The sequence below is a fragment of the Artemia sp. Qi Xiang Cuo genome, chromosome 4, assembly GCF_049724085.1.
Source record: "Artemia sp. Qi Xiang Cuo chromosome 4, ASM4972408v1, whole genome shotgun sequence".
NCBI classification, from domain to species: Eukaryota; Metazoa; Arthropoda; class Branchiopoda; order Anostraca; family Artemiidae; genus Artemia; species Artemia sp. Qi Xiang Cuo.
Genome location: NC_142797.1, coordinates 31319576 through 31340693, shown reverse-complemented (window position 1 = coordinate 31340693; position 21118 = coordinate 31319576). Strand labels below are relative to the sequence as shown.

Sequence of the window (21118 nt, the reverse complement as noted above, 5' to 3'; positions counted from 1 at the left end):
CCCAAAGAGTCCCCGCTCCATTTTTTTAATACTTTTTTATGGCTTTATTATATCTTTTCTGAACAAGTTCCATTCATAATGTCATTCCTAAACCCATTTTCCAACCTCAAAGAGTCCCCAACCCAATTCGTAAATACTTTCTTTAATTTTTTAACATGGTATATTTTTTTTACTTTTTACGTATCTTAAAATGACATGAAATATGCTTACGGCTCTATCAGTCATACTCTGTGCTTGTTCATGGACACGACGCGGCTTTTCCACTGGTACTCTTTGGCAGGTTATCGACACTACCGAGTTTATTGCATGCATTAAATCAGTATTTTTTACGCAGTGGAAGGATCAACACACAATTCATATCTGTAAAAAGTGAAGATGAATTATTCGACGAAAGTATGTGCACATGAAAAAATCATTGTCGTGTTGAACGCTGACAAGGAGAAATACCTGAACTATGAAACGAGTGCAAGTGGAGATCTTATTGGCAATGTATGCATACGTTGTCATGCCAGTGAGGAGTTAAATTCCTTTGGTGCACCCAAGAATTTCCATCATGCAAGTGGTGGATATGCGAGAGTAACATTACCAGAGAAATTAGTAGTCAAAGAGAATGCCAACTTAAAAATAATAGTTGATGAAGAGGGACAACTTCTAGCTAATGGTTCTGGTAGCAAGTTAGCCGTTGATAGATCTTATCGCAATTCTTCCGGTGTTAGCATTCGAATGAAAGCAAAAGGAAAAAGAAGACAAGCAAACAGCTGCATCAACATCATAAATCATATCATGTCAATGTGCCAAAACTGTTATCTATGTAAAAATAATGTGACAATAGACAGTGAAATCGCAGGCAGAATAAAAAGGACATTAGCAGACAATATCATCAATGAATATAAATATGAATTGACGGAAAGTGAAGCGCAAGTGTACTAATAATGTATAATAATGTATTTAACATATTTTTATATCAATATTCTACATGTCCTTATTTCATTAAAAATATCTTATGCATTATTTTGTTAAGTGTTCATTATTTTTAGGGTATGCTAGAACGTCAAACGTTTAGAATATCTATTAAAAAGGTCAGAGATGTAAGAAAAATAATTTTAGAGATAATGATACTACTAGCAGGCTCAATTTTTCATAGAAGATAGAAAAGTTCAAGTTCTCTTCTGAATTTTACCAAAGAACACAATTCAATTCTAATTTCACCAGAGAAAATAAAAAGCTTACTCTTCACTTTTAAGTTCACCAAGACATACAAAATTTAAAGTTCACTTCTAAATTTTTCCGTAGAAGATAGGAAAAGTTATACTATGATAGCGATTATTTTCCATGAAGATAAAAAGTTTCACTTTAATTCAAAATTTTCTTAAATTCAATTCCGACCTTTCTCAAAGAGTCAAATTTAAAGTTCTATTCCAAATATTTTCCCGGAACAAGAAAAGTCCCAAGACATAAAATATTTAAAGTTCACTTCTAAATTTTTCCGTAGAAGATAGGAAAAGTTATACTGTGATTGTGATTATTTTCTATGAAGATAAAAAATTTCACTTTAATTCTAAATTTTCTTTAATTCAATTCCGACCATTCTCAAAGAGATGGAAAAATTTAAAGTTCTGTTCCAAATATTTCCCCCGGAAGAAGGAAAGTTCAACTTCGATTCTGAATTTTCTCAATGAAAACGACATAAGTTATTGATCAATTCTGTTTTCCCAAAAATAATATAAAATTTTACACTTCAATTCAGATGTTTCTCAAAGAGATGAAAAAATTTAAAATATTTTTCCAAATTTTTCTTAGAAGATATAAAAGATCAAGTTCTAATCTGAATTTTACCAAAGAACACAATTCAATTCTAATTTCTCCAGAGAAAATAAAAAGCTTCCATTACAGTTTTAAGTTTACTAAGACATAAAAAATTTAAAGTTCAGTTCTAAATTTTTTCATAGAAGATAGGAATAGTTATACTTTGATTGTGATTATTTTCTATGAAGATAAAAAGTTTCACTTTAATTCTAAATTTTCTTAAATTCAGTTCGGACCTTTCTCAAAGAGATGAAAAAATTTAAAGTTCTGTTCAATATATTTTCTGGGAAGAAGAAAAGTTCAACTTCGATTCTGAATTTTCTCAGTGAAAATGAAATAAGTTATTGATCAAGACTATTTTCCAAAATAATATAAAAATTTTCCACTTCAGTTCAGATTTTTCTCAAAGAGATGAAAAATTTAAAATACTATTCCAAATTTTTCATAGAAGATATAAAAGTTCAAGTTCTCTTCTGAATTTTACCAAAGAACATAATTCATTTCTAATTTCTCCAGAGAAAATAAAAAGTTTCCACATCACTTTTAAGTTCACCAAGACATAAAAATTTAAAGTTCAGTTCTAAATTTCTACATAGAAGATAGGAAAAGTTATACTATGATTGTGATTATTTTCAATGAAGATAAAAAGTTTCACTTTAATTCTAAATTTGCTTAAGTTTAATTCCGACCTTTCTCAAAGAGATGAAAAAATTTGAAGTTCTGTTCCAAATATTTTCACGGAAAAAGAAAAGTTCAAAAATTTTCTCAAAGAAGTGAAGAAAAGCTCAACTTAGATTCTGAATTTTCTCCATGAAAATGAAATAAGTTATTGATCATTTCTATTTTCTCAAAATAATGTAAAATCTTCCACTTCAGTTCATTATTTCACAAAGACATATAGGAGTTTAGAGTTAAATTCTAAATTTTTCGGTGGAAGATAGAAAAAGTAATACCATACTTGTGATTATTTTCCCGGAAGATAAAAAGTTCTAGTTCAATTTAAAATTTTCTCAACGAAATGAAGAAAAATTCTAGTTCTCTTCTGAATTTTACCAAAGAACACAATTCAATTCTAATTTCACCATAGAAAATAAAAATCTACCACTTCAGTTCTATATTTCACAATGACATAAAGAAATTTAAAGTTCAATTCTAAATTTTTCGGTGGTAGATATAAAAAGTAATACCATACCTGTGAATATTTTCTCGAAGAGATGAAAAATTTAAAATACTGTTCCAAATTTTTCACAGAAGATAAAAAAGTTCAAGTTCTCTTCGGAATTTTACCAAAGAACACGATTCAATTCTATTTTCTCCAGAGAAAATAAAAATCTTCCACTTAAGTTCTTTATTTCACAAAGACATAAAGAAATTTAAAGTTCAATTCTAAATTTTTCGGTGGAAGATAGAAAAAGTGATACCATACTTGTCAGTATTTTCTCGGAAGATAAAAAGTTTTAGTTCAATTTACAATTTTCTCAACAAAGTGAAGAAATGTTCAAGTTCCCTTCTGAATTTTACTAAAGAACACGCTTCAATTCTAATTTTACCAGAGAAAATAAAAATCTTCCACTTCAGTTCTTTATTTCACAAAGACTTAAAGAAATTTAAAGTTCAATTCTAAATTTTTCGGTGAAAGATAGAAAAAGTAATATCATACTTGTGAATATTTTCACGGAAGATAAAAAGTTCTAGTTCAATTTAAAATTTTCTCAACGAAGTGAAGAAAAGTTCAAGTTCTCTTCTGAAATTTACCAAAGAACACACTTCAATTCTAATTTCTCCAGAGAAAATAAAAATCTTCCACTTCAGTTTTAAGTTCCACAATAAAATAAAGAAATTTAAAGTTCTATTCTAAATTTTTAGATGAAAGATAGAAAAAGTAACACTATGATTGTGATTATTTTCCATGAAGATCAAAAGTTTCACTTTATTTATAATTTTTCTTAAATTCAGTTCTGATTTTTCTCAATGAGATGAAAAATTTAAAGTTCTGTTCCAAATTTTTCATAGAAGATACAAAAAGTTATACATTGATTGTGAATATTCAACATGAAGATAAGGAACTCCACTTTAATTCAGAGCTTTCTCGAAGAAGTGCAAAATGTTCAAGTTCTCTTCTGAATTTTCTTAAAGAAGAGAAAAAGTTAGCTCAATTCTGAATTTTACCAATGAAAATGAAAAAACCTTCCATTTCAGTTCATAATTTCTCAAAGATATAAAAAATTTAAAGTTCAGTTCTAAATGTTTCTGTAGAAGATAAAAAAAGTTATACTATGATTGTGATTATTTTCCAGTGAAGATAAAAAGTTTCACTTTAATTCTAATTTTCTTAAATTCAGTTCCGATATTTTGCAGAGAGATGAAAAATTTAAAGTTCAGTTCCAAATTTTTCATAGAAGATAGAAAAAGTTATACATTGATTTTGAATCTTCGACATGAAGATAAGGTGCATCACTTTAATTCTGAGTTTTCTCGAAGAAGTGCAAAATGTTCAAGTTCTCTTCTGAATTTTCTTAAAGAAGTGAAAAAAGTTGGCTCAAGTCTGAATTTTACCAATGAAAATGAAAAAACCTTCCACTTCAGTTCATAATTTCTCAAAGACATAAGAAATTGAAAGTTCAGTTCTAAATTTTTCTGTAGAGGATAGGAAAAGTTATGCTATGATTGTGATTATTTTCAAGTGAAGATAAAACGTTTCACTTTAATTCTAATTTTCTTAAATTCAGTTCCGATTTTTTGCAAAGAGATGAAAAATTTAAAGTTCTGTTCCAAATTTTTCATAGAAGATAGAAAAAGTTATACATTGATTTTGGATCTTCGACATTTAGATAAGGTGCAACACTTGAATTCTGAGTTTTCCCGAAGAAGTGCAAAATGTTCAAGTTCTCTTCTGAATTTTATTAAAGAAGATAAAAAAGTTAGCTTAATTCTGAATTTTACCAATGAAAATGAAAAAAGCTTCCACTTCAGTTCATAAGTTCTCAAAGACATAAAAAATTCAAAGTTCTCTTCTAATTTTTCCAAGAAAATAAAAAGGTTCCACATCATTTCTGGTTTTTTCTCAAAGAAATGAAAAATTTAAAGTTCTATTCTAATTTTAAAATAAATTTTAGCTCCTTTGTCTTATGAATTTACCCCTCACATTTTTAAATTAAGAAATGAGTGACTCGTTCTATTACTAAAGACAATCGTTCAAACTCGTTCATCTAACCTCCAAAACAATAGGTTAGGTTAGGTATAAATAAATATTAATAAATAAATAGAAACATTTCTACATGTTTAAGTTAGGTTAGGTTAGTATAACTTATCATGAGCGCTCATGATAAGTTAACCTAACCTTTTCTGGCAAGTATGGTTAGGTTAGGCTAGATTAAGTACGCTTCACTTAGGATAGCTTAGGTTAGGTGAGAGACGGGCAAAAAGTTAGGTGTATGATTAGGTTAGGTTAGGTTTGATTAAGTTAGGTTAGGTTAAGTTAGGTTAGGCTAGGTTAGCCTACGTACGCGTGCGTACGTAGGCTAACCTAGCCTAACCTAACTTAACCTAACCTAACTTAATCTAACCTAACCTAACCTAATCATACACCTAACTTTTTGCCCGTCTCTCACCTAACCTAAGCTATCCTAAGTGAAGCGTACTTAATCTAGCCTAACCTAACCTAACCATACTCGCCAGAAAAGGTTAGGTTAACTTATCATGAGCGCTCATGATAATTTAACCTAACCTTACTTAAACATGGAGAAATGTTTCTATTTATTTATTAATATTTATTTATACCTAACCTAACCTATTGTTCTGGAGGTTAGATGAACGAGCTTGAATGATTGTCTTTAATAATAGAACGAGGCACTCATTTTCTAAGTTAGAAATCTGAGGGGTAAATTCATAAGACAAAGGAGCTAAAATTTAATTTAAAATTAGAATAGAACTTTAAATTTTTCATCGCTTTGAGAAAAAACCAGAACTGAAGTGTAACCTTTTTATTTTCTTGGAAAAATTAGAAGAGAACTTTGAATTTTTTATGTCTTTGAGAAATTAAGAACTGAAGTGGAAGCTTTTTTCATTTTCATTGGTAAAATTCAGAATTAAGCTAACTTTTTTATCTTCTTTAAGAAAATTCAGAAGAGAACTTGAACATTTTGCACTTCTTCGAGAAAACTCAGAATTAAAGTGTTGCACCTTATCTTCATGTCGAAGATCCAAAATCAATGTATAACTTTTTCTATCTTCAATGAAAAATTTGGAACAGAACTTTAAATTTTTCATCTCTTTGCAAAAAATTGGAACTGAATTTAAGAAAATTAGAATTAAAGTGAAACTTTTATCTTCACTGGAAAATAATCACAATCATAGTATAACTTTTCCTATCTTCTACAGACAAATTTAGAACTGAACTTTAAATTTTTTATGTCTTTGAGAAATTATGAACTGAAGTGGAAGGTTTTTTCATTTTCATTGGTAAAATTCAGAATTGAGCTAACTTTTTCACTTCTTCAAGAATATTCAGAAGAGAACTTGAACATTTTGCACTTCTTCGAGAAAACTCAGAATTAAAGTGATGCACCTTATCTTCATGTCGAAGATTCAAAATCAATGTAGAACTTTTTCTTTCTTCTATGAAAAATTTGGAACTGAACTTTAAATTTTTCATCTCTTTGCAAAAAATCGGAACTGAATTTAAGAAAATTGGAATTAAAGTGAAACTTTTTATCTTCACCTGTAAAATAATCACAATCATAGTATAACTTTTCATATCTTCTACAGAAAAATTAGAACTGAATTTTAAATTTTTTATTTCTTTGAGAAATTATGAACTGAAATGGAAGGTTTTTTCATTTTCATTGGTAAAATTCAGAATTGAGCTAACTTTTTTCTCTTCTTTAAGAAAATTCAGAAGAGAACTTGAACAATTTGCACTTCTTCGAGAAAACTCTGAATTAAAGTGGAGTTCCTTATCTTCATGTTGAATATTCACAGTCAATGTATAACTTTTTCTATCTTCTATGAAAAATTTGGAACAGAACTTTAAATTTTTCATCACTTTGAGAAAAATCAGAACTGAATTTAAGAAAAATTATAAATAAAGTGAAACTTTTGATCTTCATGGAAAACAATCACAATCATAGTGTTACTTTTTCTATCTTTCATCTAAAAATTTAGAATAGAACCTTAAATTTCTTTATTTTATTGTGGAACTTAAAACTGAAGTGGAAGATTTATATTTTCTATGGAGAAATTAGAATTGAAGTGTGTTCTTTTGTAAAGTTCAGAAGCCAACTTGAAATTTTATTTAATTCATTGAGAAAATTTTAAATTGAACTACAACTTTTTATCTTCCGTGAAAATATTCACAAGTATGGTATTACTTTTTCTATCTTCCACCGAAAAATTTAGAATTGAACTTTAAATTTCTTTAAGTCTTTGTGAAATAAAGAACTGAAGTGGAAGATTTTTATTTTCTCTGGTAAAAATAGAATTGAATCGTGTTCTTTAGTAAAATTCAGAAGAGAACTTGAACATTTCTTCACTTCGTTGAGAAAATTTTAAATTGAACTATAACTTTTTATCGTCCGAGAAAATATTCACAAGTATGGTATCACTTTTTCTATCTTCCACCGAAAAATTTAGAATTGAACTTTAAATTTCTTTATGTCTTTGTGAAATAAAGAACTTAAGTGAAAGATTTTTATTTTCTCTGGAGAAAATAGAATTGAATCGTGCTCTTTCGTAAAATTCAGAAGAGAACTTGAACTTTTTTATCTTCTGTGAAAAATTTGGAACAGTATTTTAAATTTTTCATCTCTTCGAGAAAATATTCACAGGTATGGTATTACTTTTTCTATCTTCCACCGAAAAATTTAGAAACGAACTTTAAATTTCTTTATTTCATTGTGAAATATTGAACTGAAGTGGTAGATTTTTATTTTCTGTTGTGAAATTAGAATTGAATTGTGTTCTTTGGTAAAATTCAGAAGAGAACTAGAATTTTTCTTCATTTCGTTGAGAAAATTTTAAATTGAACTAGAACTTTTTATCTTCCGGGAAAATAATCACAAGTATGGTATTACTTTTTCTATCTTCCACCGAAAAATTTAGAATTGAACTATAAAGTTCTGTATGTCTTTGTGAAATAAAGAACTGAAGTGGAAGATTTCATATTATTTTGGAAAAATAGAAATGATCAATAACTTATTTCATTTTCATTGAGAAAATTCAGAATCTAAGTTGAACTTTTCTTCACTTCTTTGAGAAAATTTTTGAACTTTTCTTTTTCCGGGAAAATATTTGGAACAGAACTTCAAATTTTTTCATCTCTTTGAGAAAGGTAGGAATTGAACTTAAGAAAATTTAGAATTAAAGTGAAACTTTTTATCTTCATGGAAAATAATCACAATCATAGTATAACTTTTCCTATCTTCTATGTAAAAATTTAGAATTGAACTTTAAATTTTTATGTCTTGGTGAACTTAAAAGTGATGTGGAAACTTTTTATTTTCTCTGGAGAAATTAGAAATGAATTATGTTCTTTGGTAAAATTCAGAAGAGAACTTGAACTTTTATATCTTCTATGAAAAATTTGGAATAGTATTTTAAATTTTTCATCTCTTTGAGAAAAATCTGAACTGAAGTGAAAAATTTTTATATTATTTTGGAAAATAGAATTGATCAATAACTTATTTCATTTTCACTGAGAAAATTCAGAATCGAAGTTGAACTTTTCTTCTTCCGAGAAAATATATTGAACAGAACTTTAAATTTTTTCATCTCTTTGAGAAAGGTCGGAACTGAATTTAAGAAAATTTAGAATTAAAGTGAAACTTTTTATCTTCATAGAAAATAATCACTATCATAGTATAACTATTCCTATCTTCTATGAAAAAATTTAGAACTGAACTTTAAATTTCTTATGTCTTGGTAAACTTAAAACTGTAATGGAAGCTTTTTATTTTCTCTGGAGAAATTAGAATTGAATTGTGTTCTTTGGTAAAATTCAGATTAGAACTTGATCTTTTCTGTCTTCTAAGAAAAATTTGGAACAATATTTTAAATTTTTTCATCTGTTTGAGAAAAATCTGAATTGAAGTGTAAAATTTTATATTATTTTTGGGAAAACAGACTTGATCAATAACTTATGTCGTTTTCATTGAGAAAATTCAGAATCAAAGTTGAACTTTTCTTCTTCCGGGGGAAATATTTGGAACATAACTTTAAATTTTTTCATCTCTTTGAGAATGGTCGGAATTGAATTAAAGAAAATTTAGAATTAAAGTGAAATTTTTTATCTTCATAGAAAATAATCACAATCACAGTATAACTTTTCCTATCTTCTACGGAAAAATTTAGAAGTGAACTTTAAATTTTTTATGTCTTCGGACTTTTCTTGTTCCGGGAAAATATTTGGAATAGAACTTTAAATTTGACTCTTTGAGAAAGGTCGGAATTGAATTTAAGAAAATTTTGAATTAAAGTGAAACTTTTTATCTTCATGGAAAATAATCGCTATCATAGTATAACTTTTCCTATCTTCTACGGAAAAATTTAGAAGTGAACTTTAAATTTTTATGTCTTGGTGAACTTAAAAGTGAAGTGTAAGCTTTTTATTTTCTCTGGTGAAATTAGAATTGAATTGTGCTCTTTGGTAAAATTCAGAAGAGAACTTGAACTTTTCTATCTTCTATGAAAAATTGATCCTGCTAGTAGAATCATTATCTCTAAAATTATTTTTCTTACATCTCTGACCTTTTTAATAGATATTCTGAACGTTTGACGTTCTAGCATACCCTAAAAATAATGAACACTTAACAAAATAATGCATAATATATTTTTAATGAAATAAGGACATGTAGAATATTGATATAAAAATATGTTAAATACATTATTATACATTATTAGTACACTTGCGCTTCACTTTCCGTCAATTCATATTTATATTCATTGATGATATTGTCTACTAATGTCCTTTTTATTCTGCCTGCGATTTCACTGTCTATTGTCACATTATTTTTACATAGATAGCAGTTTTGGCACATTGACGTGATATGATTTATGATGTTGATGCAGCTGTATGCATGTCTTCTTTTTCCTTTTGCTTTCATTCAAATGCTAACACAGGAAGAATTGAGATAAGATCTATCAACGGCTAACATGCTACCAGAACCATTAGCTAGAAGTTGTCCCTCTTCATCAACTATTATTTTTAAGTTGGCATTCTCTTTGACTACTAATTTCTCTGGTAATGTTACTCTCGCATATCCACCACTTGCATGATGGAAATTCTTGGGTACACCAAAGGAATTTAACTCGTCACTGGCATGACAACGTATGCATACATTGCCAATAAGATCTCCACTTGCACTCGTTTCATAGTTCAGGTATTTCTCCTTGTCAGCGTTCAACACGACAATGATTTTTTCATGTGCACATACTTTCCTCGAATAATTCATCTTCACTTTTTACAGATATGAATTGTGTGTTGATCCTTCCACTGCGTAAAAAATACTGATTTAATGCATGCAATAAACTCGGTAGTGTTGATAACCTGCCATAGAGTACCAGTGGAAAAGCTGCGTCGTGTCCATGAACAAGCACAGAGTATGACTGGTAGAGCCGTAAGCATATTTCATGTCATTTTAAGATACGTAAAAAGTAAAAAAATATACCATGTTAAAAAATTAAAGAAAGTATTTACGAATTGGGGAGGGGACTCTTTGAGGTTGGAAAATGGGTTTAGGAATGACATTATGAATGGAACTTGTTCAGAAAAGATATAATAAAGCCATAAAAAAGTATTAAAAAAATGGAGAGGGGACTCTTTGGGGGCCCAGGAAGGGTGTTTGGGGGACCCTTGGGGGAGGGTGCCCTTCTGTGTCTCAATGCACAAAAAATATTAAAAAAATGGGGAGGGGGAGGGGAGGGGAGGGAGAGGGGAGGAGAGGGGAGGGGGAGGGGAGGGGGATTGGGGGAGGGGGGGGTGTGGGAGGAGGGGAGGAGAGGGAGGGGAGGGTGGGGGCTTCCTTCGGGGTTGGGGTGGGGGATCGGAACCCTTTGGGGTTGGGGTAGAGGACCTCACAACACTGTTCAAATGGAACTTGTGTATTATAACGACCACAGAGTTTCACCCTCAAATTCACTTCTAAAACCTTTCCTAAAATATTCTTTCAAAATGTCTCTAACTGTTTAGCCGAAATAATCCCATAAAATGGATAAAACGGTTTCGCCCAAGTAAACCCTAAACGTAATTTCAGCGTGTTCCTTTTGTTTGGCATCTCTGCGCTAACGCATTTCAAATTTCTAGGAAACCCTTTCCTGCGTTAATCTCTTCATCTCATATATTTTCCTAGATAAACTATTAGGGTTTCGCTAGAATATCAATTTATCTCTCCGACTTAAAGCTCCGTGAGGCCGTATTTAAAAATAGAATTTCTATCTCTTTAGACTCCCGCATAATTCCAAGATAACAAGTGATGTCAATTATAATTCCTGACACTAAAGATCAATGAAGCCCTATTTAAAAATAGAATATTAATTTTTCTCTCTGACCTAAAGAATGTTTATCCCTCAGACCTAAGATTAAAGAAGCCTTAATGTTTCATAATTCCCCCATCGTGAATCAATAATTTCCCCTAGCGATTATGTAAATCAAATTCACAGGTGCTACTCGTGACAGGACCACGTGGTTTATGGTTTTCCAAGTGAGAAAGTTCCTGTTTTTTCATTCTCACTGAGAAAACCATAAAACAGACATGAATTGCTGTTGACATCCATAAATGTGACAAAGTTCCTGTTTTTTCATTCTCACTTTAATTTTTCTCTCTGACCTAAAGAATGTTTATCCCTCAGACCTAAGATTAAAGAAGCCTTAATGTTTCTTAATTCTCCCCTTCGTGAATCAATAATTTCCCCTAGCGATTATGTAAATCAAGTTCACAGGTGCTACTCGTGACAGGACCACGTGGTTTATGGTTTTCCAAGTGAGAAAGTTCCTGTCAACCATAAATGTGAGAAAATTCATGTTTTTCCATGTGAGAAAATTCCTGTTTTTTCATTCTCACTGAGAAAACCATAAAACAGACATGAATTGCTGTTGACATCCATAAATGTGACATAGTTCCTGTTTTTCAAATTCTCACTGACAAAAACCATAAAACATGCATAAATTATGTCCTGTCCGTGCTGGTACCCCCTCCTCTACTAACGAACAAAAATTATTCCGTATATGAAAGGGGCTGTTCCCTCCTCAACGCCTTTTTACGCAAAAGTTTGACTCTGTCTCACAACTTTATTTTTTAAAACAATAAAAAACTTTAGCGTAAAGAGCGAGGCGCTGAGGAGGGGACAGCCCCTTTTATATATGGAATAATTTCTGTTCGTTTTAAGTTTTAATGTCGCTCCTTACCAGTGTTTCCACTTCAAATTATTTGAAATCCCTAAGAGGCTAGTGGAATATCCCTAGAAATCCCGATTTTCAATACCGAAAACCCTATAGGTTTCCCCATTTTCTGACTTCTTTCCAAGTCTTTAGTAAAGCCTCCTTATGCTGACTTTTGATAGCATTTATAAAAGACGACTGATTTTACAATTCAAGACTTTTTACTTCTACCAAAATATCTTCTTTTGAGGTTCAAAACAATACTTGTTATTTATTTATTAGTTAAGTTCGGTTTTGTTTATAGATTTCGGTGCCAGATTTTAGATTCTGGACCATATAAATATATTTCATTTATTTGTTTTTCTCTGCCATTTTTTTTCGTCTCTATTAGTATTTTTGCAACAGCCTATTTTATTTGAATTGGTGCGATGGATTGTCATGAACGATATCCAACCAGTCGCTTTTTAAATCATTATTTTTTTTTAAATATTTTTTTCCTTGTTTTTATATCGAGTCGTGATTAATTTAAAAAAAAATATGAAAAAAAAAATTTTCTGTCGACGGATCTGTCAAAAGGTGACTGAAAATATGAAACTAAAGGATAGAAAGTTGCATAAAATGTGCTTTAAGTAATATAGAAAAGATAAAATATAAAAAAATACTTAGGAATTGTTCACATTCGTGTAGTAGCGTGCAGTAAGACGAAATAGATTAAGTAACAGAAATAGATTCAATTCCTTTTCTGCTATGCATGACCAATCAGACGGCTTAATTTGTTGCGTCAGCAGCTCAGTAGATATGGTAGTGAATATAAATAAATATTTATTTTAAACGGTTATTTTTGGTAATTTGGGTTATAAGGCCACACTGCTTGACACATCGATGTGAAAAATGCATCAATTCCTCAGAATACGGTTATATTGACAATAGAAAAACAAGAAAAATCAGCTTTTAGTCAGAATCAGATTCAATACCTTCTTCCTTTTTTCTGATGGGAGCTGAAACCTTGACTATTTTCATGTTGAGCAGTAAAAAATCTCCAAAAATCCATTGGGGTACTTTATTGGGCCCGCTTCATACTGTGTTTTGTCTTAAGAATCCCACGTAATGTTTTCGTAATAAGCTTGTTCCGTCTATCGGTCTTTATGATTTTTACTGCATTGAAAAACCAATCGACGACAACGTTGGAGAATGGAAGAGAAAGCACAAATATTACTGCCAATTTTAGATTTTCGTATAGCTCGGTTCCGGAAGAGTTTTTCTTCTAAAAAAAAAACAAACACCAGTAGATAACCGCATCAATATTTTTCAATATTTTCAACATTGATAAGACTTTGCTTCACCCACTCCTGTTCGATTTTTTTTCCATCCCATGATAATTTCCCCTAACTTCGAATGAAGGATTGGAGAGAACCCGGCCGTGGTGACTGAGCTGATACAGGGTCAACCATCTCTGCATATTTATAAATTTCAAAGTCGAAACGAAATTGAGTTTGAATCTCCTGTACAGCTTCGATGTAAGAAGATTGTGCGGCTCTGAGGATATTTTCAACTGCGTCTTGGGGCGCACCAGGATCTGATTTTAGCCCCAACTGGGAGTTCAGCCCATTTGGATCCAGATAATACTTTCGAGGAGGAGGTAAAAACTTGGGCCATTCTCATTAAGTTGAAATGTATTTGTTGACTTCACATAGTCCTACTTTATAAAGCTCAAAGACAATTCCTTGAAAAGACATTCAGTCTCTAGTTTTAGGCGATAAAACGGTGGATTGTCAACTTGAAAAGCTACATTGAATTCAGGAGAAATCCCAATGCAAAGGAAACAAATTCAGACATGTTCATGACTGGGTTCAGATTTGTGTATACAAGCTCATTGAGCTCTATTGGATTATCAACTAGTAGAAGTTAGCAGTAGGCACCAAGAGCATTCAATTGTTCCGAAATTCTGCCCACAGCAGCTTCGACTGAAAGCCATCGTGTCTACCCAAACTCCAGAATCTTATGCATGTCAACTTGGCAGAACTTTTGAAATTCAAGGAAAAGCGTTTTGCTTTTTGTGACTAAGAACCTCTAAGAAACAAAAGAGCCTGTCAATTTTGATAGATTTTTATATATAGTAGCTGTTCCATTTTGTCTTTTATCAAGTTAATTTTTTTAATCAAAGTACTGTAACCTAATTTCATGACAACTTTACAGATATGTAGCACAGAAGACAAGGGGATATCAATGAGCATCAAATGGCTTTCAATAACCTTAAAATATCCATCTTGTAAATGAAAACATTCCTTATTGACAAGAAAGACATGATACCATTGAAACAACAAAATGTGTGAAATGTCAGTAAAAGGTGACAGATCACCTTGTATCCCAAATTTATTCAATTTTTGGTGTCATTAAAGGCTAGTAGCAGCTTTTGATAGCAGCTCAAATATCAAGAATAAGAATGAGGCAGGGACGCTGTGGAAACAGAAAAAGGCAGAGAAGTTTTAATGAAAATATCACACAAATTCCTATTATCTGGATAACTAACAAAGTTTCCAGTGAAGGTGCAGAAAAGGGATATCTGACAAAAAACATCTCATTTATTACTATACATTATTCAGTCTAATGTGCTCTAGAGGTGTAGAAGACAGTCCAGTAGAAGCACAATATAAACAAATATTTTCTTACTGTATATCCTGGTTTAATTTAACAGTACCTCTGCACCTTTGACTGCAGGAGTCCATAATTTGCACCTATACCAGGTTTCCTTCAAATTATTAGTAGTGTTCAAAGAATTAAGGACCCCTCTTTTTTTTACTTCTACGCCAATTTAGTGGTTATCGTCGTCTTCTATAACGCTCCATTCATCAGAGGCAAACAATCAAACATGAGGAACCTCTAAATTGACTGAGCAAAAGATCCTTAACTCACTTTACGGTGCGTTCAAACTATAACCTTTTTGGAAAAAAAGGATAAAAAATTATTTCCGTCCATTTTCTTTTTTGGGTTGGAAAAGGATCTTCTAGGACCGAAACCATAGAAATTCATTAAAAAATCCAGAAGACTTGTTAAAATCTCCAAATCCCTAAACAAAAAAGTTTGCCCCTAAAAGACCTCAAAAATCCCCATTATAGGGGGGAAATCCCTAGAATGGAAACACTGCTCCTTACTTTCAGTTTAAAAAACTTGTTTTTTTTATTTAATCTTTAGTAAAAGGCGTAAGATTGACTCGATATGAGGAGAAGCCAGAGCTATGAAAATTGTTAGAGTCGACTTGAGTATATAAAAATAAATCTTAGTAAATGCTTATCGGTTTCTTAACAAGGTTCGAAAGCAATAAGGAATTCAATTTTCAATGAAGTAAATACTGGCAAAAAAATCAAATGATGATAAAATATATTCAATCAGCAGCAATTCGTGTTGCAGCTTTAACCAGGTGAAATGGTATCAAAACTAAATCCGCAGAAAATAACATAAATATTCAGTAATCAGGCTCAAAAAGTCGAGTCTGAGTGGTCGATCAATTGCTGTAGTCAAAGGCCCTTCTATTTAAATATTCCAAGAAGCTTGGCGGTACAGAAGGAAATTTTAGTTTGATATGTTGCCAACGCAATTGACCTGATGAAATGTGTGGAGACCAAGGGCATTTCCCTTTTTAAGACTAGCCTTTGTGATTTAATCCAAATTTCAGCAATTTGATTGAATTTCTAGTTCAATTTAAAATAATTATTTAATGACTACACGATGTTCTCCAAAAAGAAAGTGTATCCAGAATCTTGAGAGTATTAGCTCACGTCTCTCATAAACATGGGTATTCTAGGCACAATTCTTCCGTAATAATTCAAACATGTAAGTTTATCAAAACTTACATAACCCCCATTTTCTCTAAAATCTTTGAAAGTTTTATTTACCATTTCCTTTTTGACGATGTTCATGATAAAATCAACCCAAATCAGTTTGGCTTTAGGCCGAATCATAGCACCACGCATTGCTTAATTTATATACTATAAATTAACTATATTAAACTCAACTTAAGCAACTATTTTCAAACATCTTGAGTTGAATAGTTCCTAAGTTGAGGCTGTTTTTGCTGATATTAGCAATGCTTTCGACAATTTGGATCATCAGACAGTTATAGATAATGCAAGGGCTTTAGGTGCAAGAGATTTTGTTTTATGTATGGTAGCTAGCTTTTTGTCTGACCGTGAACAATGTATAGTCTTCCCTAACGAGTATTCATCAGGTTTTTCCTCGATTTCCTGTGGAGCACCTCAAGAGACTTTATTAGGTCCTTTTTCATTTTTAATTGTTTTTAATAATATTTTACCAAACTTTGGCAACTCATTCAAATTTGCTGATGATTTGACATTACTGAACCTTTGTCAAAAATCTAATACTTTGAATGTTACGCTCGATTCACTAATTAACAATTTAAGGAATGATCTTGACAATGTTAAACTCAACTTCAGCATACCCAAAAGCAGTTTCATGTTATTTCTTTTTTTAAAAATATACCCCCTATCAATAATTACCTTTGCATACCAAATTTAAATACTGTTAAACTGCTTGGTGTGCAGTTGGACAACGACCTTAAATGGAACTCCCACATTTCCCACTTATTTAAGTCAGGTTGTTGTCTTCTTAGATCTTTCTCTCTTCTCAAACGGTTCTCCATATCAATCCAAAATCTTAAAATAATTTATTTGTCTTATATAAGGCCCTGTCTGAAAAATGCTTGTCCTGTCTGGCACCCTGGATTGACCAAAGACCAATGTCTAAAATTGAAAGTATTCAAAAAAGAGCAATAAAAATTATTCTGGGGACAACCTATACTACATACGATGAAGGTTTGGCTAGATTTGAATTTACTACATTGTAATCATGAAGTCACATTCTTATCATGGCATTCTGTCACAAGTGCTTTAGTTATGATTATTCTCGACGTTTTCTCCCGCCCTTTAAAGAAAATCCCCCAACCCTTCCTAATACAAGAGTCAATGCTCGTAGAGCTCTTAATACCCAACTGGACCTGTATCCCCAAATGATGACCATGAGGTACAAAAACTCTTTTGTCCTCTATTTTGTTTCCCATTTTAATAATTGATATAACTTTTGTTTTATGTCTATCCTCTAACATTTGTTTTATTATTGATTCAATTTTTTGTTTTATGTTTATCCCATATATTTGTTTTGTTATGGTAATTTTGACGTGCTTATGCTAGCTTTTGTGCTATTTTAGCCAAAAAATCATATTCTATTCTATTCTATCAAGAAAAAATACTTTTATTCAAAAGGACCAAATGATAAATTTTTTTACATATCGCATTATTTTCTTAACAACATCAAATTATCTAGAATACTATTTTAAATGAAATAAGCAATATATGACATATAAAAGGGGCCCAGACGACAAAACTTTTCAGCATGTGGACAGGGGTCCGTACGAACGCAGTCCTCCTCTACCAAAAATCTCGCTGTTGAGTTACCCTCATTTGGGGTAATCACAGGGGTCAGCTAATCCGATGTACAAAGAAAAGGACTCACCCTGAAAGCGCTTCCTCCATGATCAAGGCAGCTTTCTAGCCAGCTAAGTATGTTTAGTTAAAATCTAACATTTTAGTAATATCTTTTACGACATAAATCAGGTTGCTTTGAATGCCCCTCAGAAACTCCGATTTATTAAACAGATGCAGGTTTACAAAACTTTTTCAAATCAATGAATCAAGTGTAAATTATTTTTGAAAATTAATTAAAAAAAACTTTCCGTAAATAAGTTTTTCAAAGAAAAGTAAAGGCCATTTTAAACTTAAGCTCAGGAGATACAAATACCTGTTAAAATTCAAACTCAAAACGATCAGAAATTACTATTAACGAATAAATGAAACCCAAAACGAATATAAATTAAATAAAAAATAATAGAAAAAAACATACAAAAAGTAATAATATAAATGAATAAATATATATTAAAGCTATTAATGCTTATTTTTAATATGAAAATCAAGCTTAAAACTAAAAAAAATATTTTGCTATTAAAGTATAAATGAAACTTAAAACGAACAGAAATTAAATAAACAATCAATGCGGACAAATATACAATATATATATTAATGTAAATGAATAAATAAATCTGAAAACGAGTTAAACTTAAATTGAATATGCAAATCAAGTTTGAATCGAATAAAAATAACTACAAGGAAAAGTATGGGTATCGCCTCACTGCAGAAGCCTAAAACCCACTGCGTCATTGGCGCCTTACTGGAAAATATATGAGTCTTGAACAGCCTTGGAAAGTATAAACAAAATAAAATTGAATATTAGATATATAATGATATTAATTGTTGAAAGATCCATCAGTTCAAGATTTTTTTTTTCACTGTAATTTTTGTTTTCATTTTCAATGCTGTAAAAACTGGAAAAGAATAAATTTGTAATATACGAGTAATTCGTTTTCAGTGAAGCGCCAATGACGCAGAAGGCTTTAAGTTTTTACAGTTAAAGAAGGGGGCGGTATCCAAATTTTGTTTGTAGTGAAACTATATTTGTCTTGACCAATCTTGAAAAGAACTAATAAATTAAACTGAATATTTGATTTATTTGTTGTATGATTTATTGCTTGTTGTATGTTTTTTGCTATGATTGTTTATTTAATTTCTGTTCGTTTTGGGTTTCATTTATTCTTTAATAGTAATTTCTGGTCGTTTTGAGTTTGAATTTTAAAAGGTATTTGTATCTCCTGAGCTTAAGTTTAAATGGCCTTTAATTTTCTTTGAAAAACTTATTTTTCGCAAAGCTTTTTTTAATTAATTTTTCTTCGTTTTTGATTGCAAAAAGTTTCAAGTTTTTATGGCCGGGGGGGGGGGGTTCCTTACTGTCCGATTATTCTTGACTTTAAAAAACGGATCTACAACTTTCAGTTTAAATTGAATGAGGCTTTTTTTCAAAGTCTATACGATTACCTCTTTGATAAAAACCTTATATATGAACAATAGACAGATTGCATAACTTGTGGACAGCGATTGACAACAAAGAATGGATTGAAAAAATAACTCCAATAAGGGGGTTTAGACCATTTTCCTTGCTGACACAAAGGGATCACGACTGTTTGGAATTGACCTTAATAGGATTTTGTGTGCCAAAACAATTTTGCATCTATCACAAAGTATGTATTTTAACCTTATAATTGGATAATTATAATAGATTTACTATGTGTTCTTCCCACACAAAACTTTACCTTATTAAAGTCTTTGGGTTGGGGGCGGCGTACTTGGCATAAAGAAGAAAACTTTAGCGTAGACAGTAGGAGAGGGGGAGGGTGAGGCTGGAGACTCATCCAATACGAGGCGGAACTTCACTTATTTCCTCCGTTCCCGATTTAGGACATTAGACAGATTCATTGGGCTGTAGAATGTTGGACCGTTTGAGTTGTGGAAGACGGTAAAATACTCAAAAATACATTATATTTTCAGTTATTGCAGGATTGATTTCATAGATTGTGGAATGGTGATCCCCCTGGGCCATAATTTGGGTGAACCTCAACTCATAATATGTAATTTTGATTAATTGTTCCGTGTTATGTACATGTATTATTCTATATATGTTATTTTGAGTTATAATTTTATCGCATTGCGTTCATTTTTAAGCCTTGAGATAAAAACTGAAACCTTTGCGTAGATAGAGGTAGGGGGAAGTCTCCCCCCTCACATGCATAATTGAGCAGCCACAGAGAAAGTAATACAAATGAAAATAATCTGTCTTTTGAAAATGTTTTTTTTTTTAAAGACACGAACAAAATCGTCTAAAGGAACCTGAAGTGCTATCTCTGACATTTTCGTTCGTTCTTTATTCCCGTTACTTTCAGATGTAAAATTTAGAATATTATCGAATGGGTTTAGTCTTCCCCTCCCTGAATAATTCAAATTTGAAAAACCCACCCCTGGGAAATTCCTCCCCCCTCAAATAAAATTTTCTTTTCCTGCTGATAATTTCCCCGCGTTAAATTCCACCCAGCAGAAATTTACTGATTAATTTACATTAATATCAGCATGAAATCTATTTATTAATTTATATTAATATCTATTGTATGTTTGTTTGAATTGATTGTTTATTTAATGATTGTCTGATTGTTTATATGCCCCCAGGGCATAACTTACAACGCCTACCCCCGGGCCCTGGTGGGCTGTGTCGACACCTGAGTTTTTTTTTATCAGAACTTTGAACTATTTTAACAAAATGTCTATCTCAAAATTTTTATCTGATGCATTTAGGGCGTGGAGGAGGGGGGGGGTTACCCTCCAATCTCTTTTGACTCTTAAAAAGTGAACAAGAACTTTCAATTTTCAGTCAAATGAGCCCTCTCTAAAGTTAATACGAGAATCCCTTCCATAAGAAATAATAGAAAGGATTCGGAGAATCCTTAATTAACAACCCTTGCCCTGAGGGCTCTGGGGGAGTGGTCATCCTCAAAGACCTAATTTCCAGAACTTAAAACTACCTTCAATAAAATGGCTATCTCAAAATTTTGATTGGATGTGTTTGGGGAAAAGGTGGGCGTGAGAGGGGGGTTCGTTAACCTCAAATCACTTTCGACTATTAAAAAGGGCACTAGCCCTTTGAATTTCCAATCGAATGAGCCTTTTTTGAAGATTCTATGACACCGCCTTCTATGAAAACCTTAGATGCCCCCAGGGTATAACTTAAAACCCTTGCCTTACGGGTTATGGGGGAGTGTCCTCCACAAAAACATATTTTCTATCTGAAAATCAACTACACTGAACCAAATGGCTATCTCAAAATTTTGACTGGATGTGTTTGGGGGAACGGTGGACGTGGGGGGGGGCTAGTTGCTCTCCAATCACTTTCGACTATTAAAAAGGGCGCTATCCCTTTGAATTTCCTATCGAATGAGCCTTTTTTGAAGTTTTTACGACAACGCCTTCTATAAAAACCTTATATGCTCCC

At 31.5% G+C, this 21118-nt stretch overlaps 1 non-coding gene across 1 annotated transcript; it reads right to left on the bottom strand.

The window, feature by feature from the left end:
- Positions 1-17591: 17591 nt before the first annotated feature.
- Positions 17592-17755, bottom strand: LOC148952998 (U1 spliceosomal RNA). Its single transcript, XR_016141726.1, has one exon. It is a non-coding gene; the product is annotated as a U1 spliceosomal RNA (small nuclear RNA).
- Between the last annotated feature and the right edge of the window lie 3363 nt (positions 17756-21118).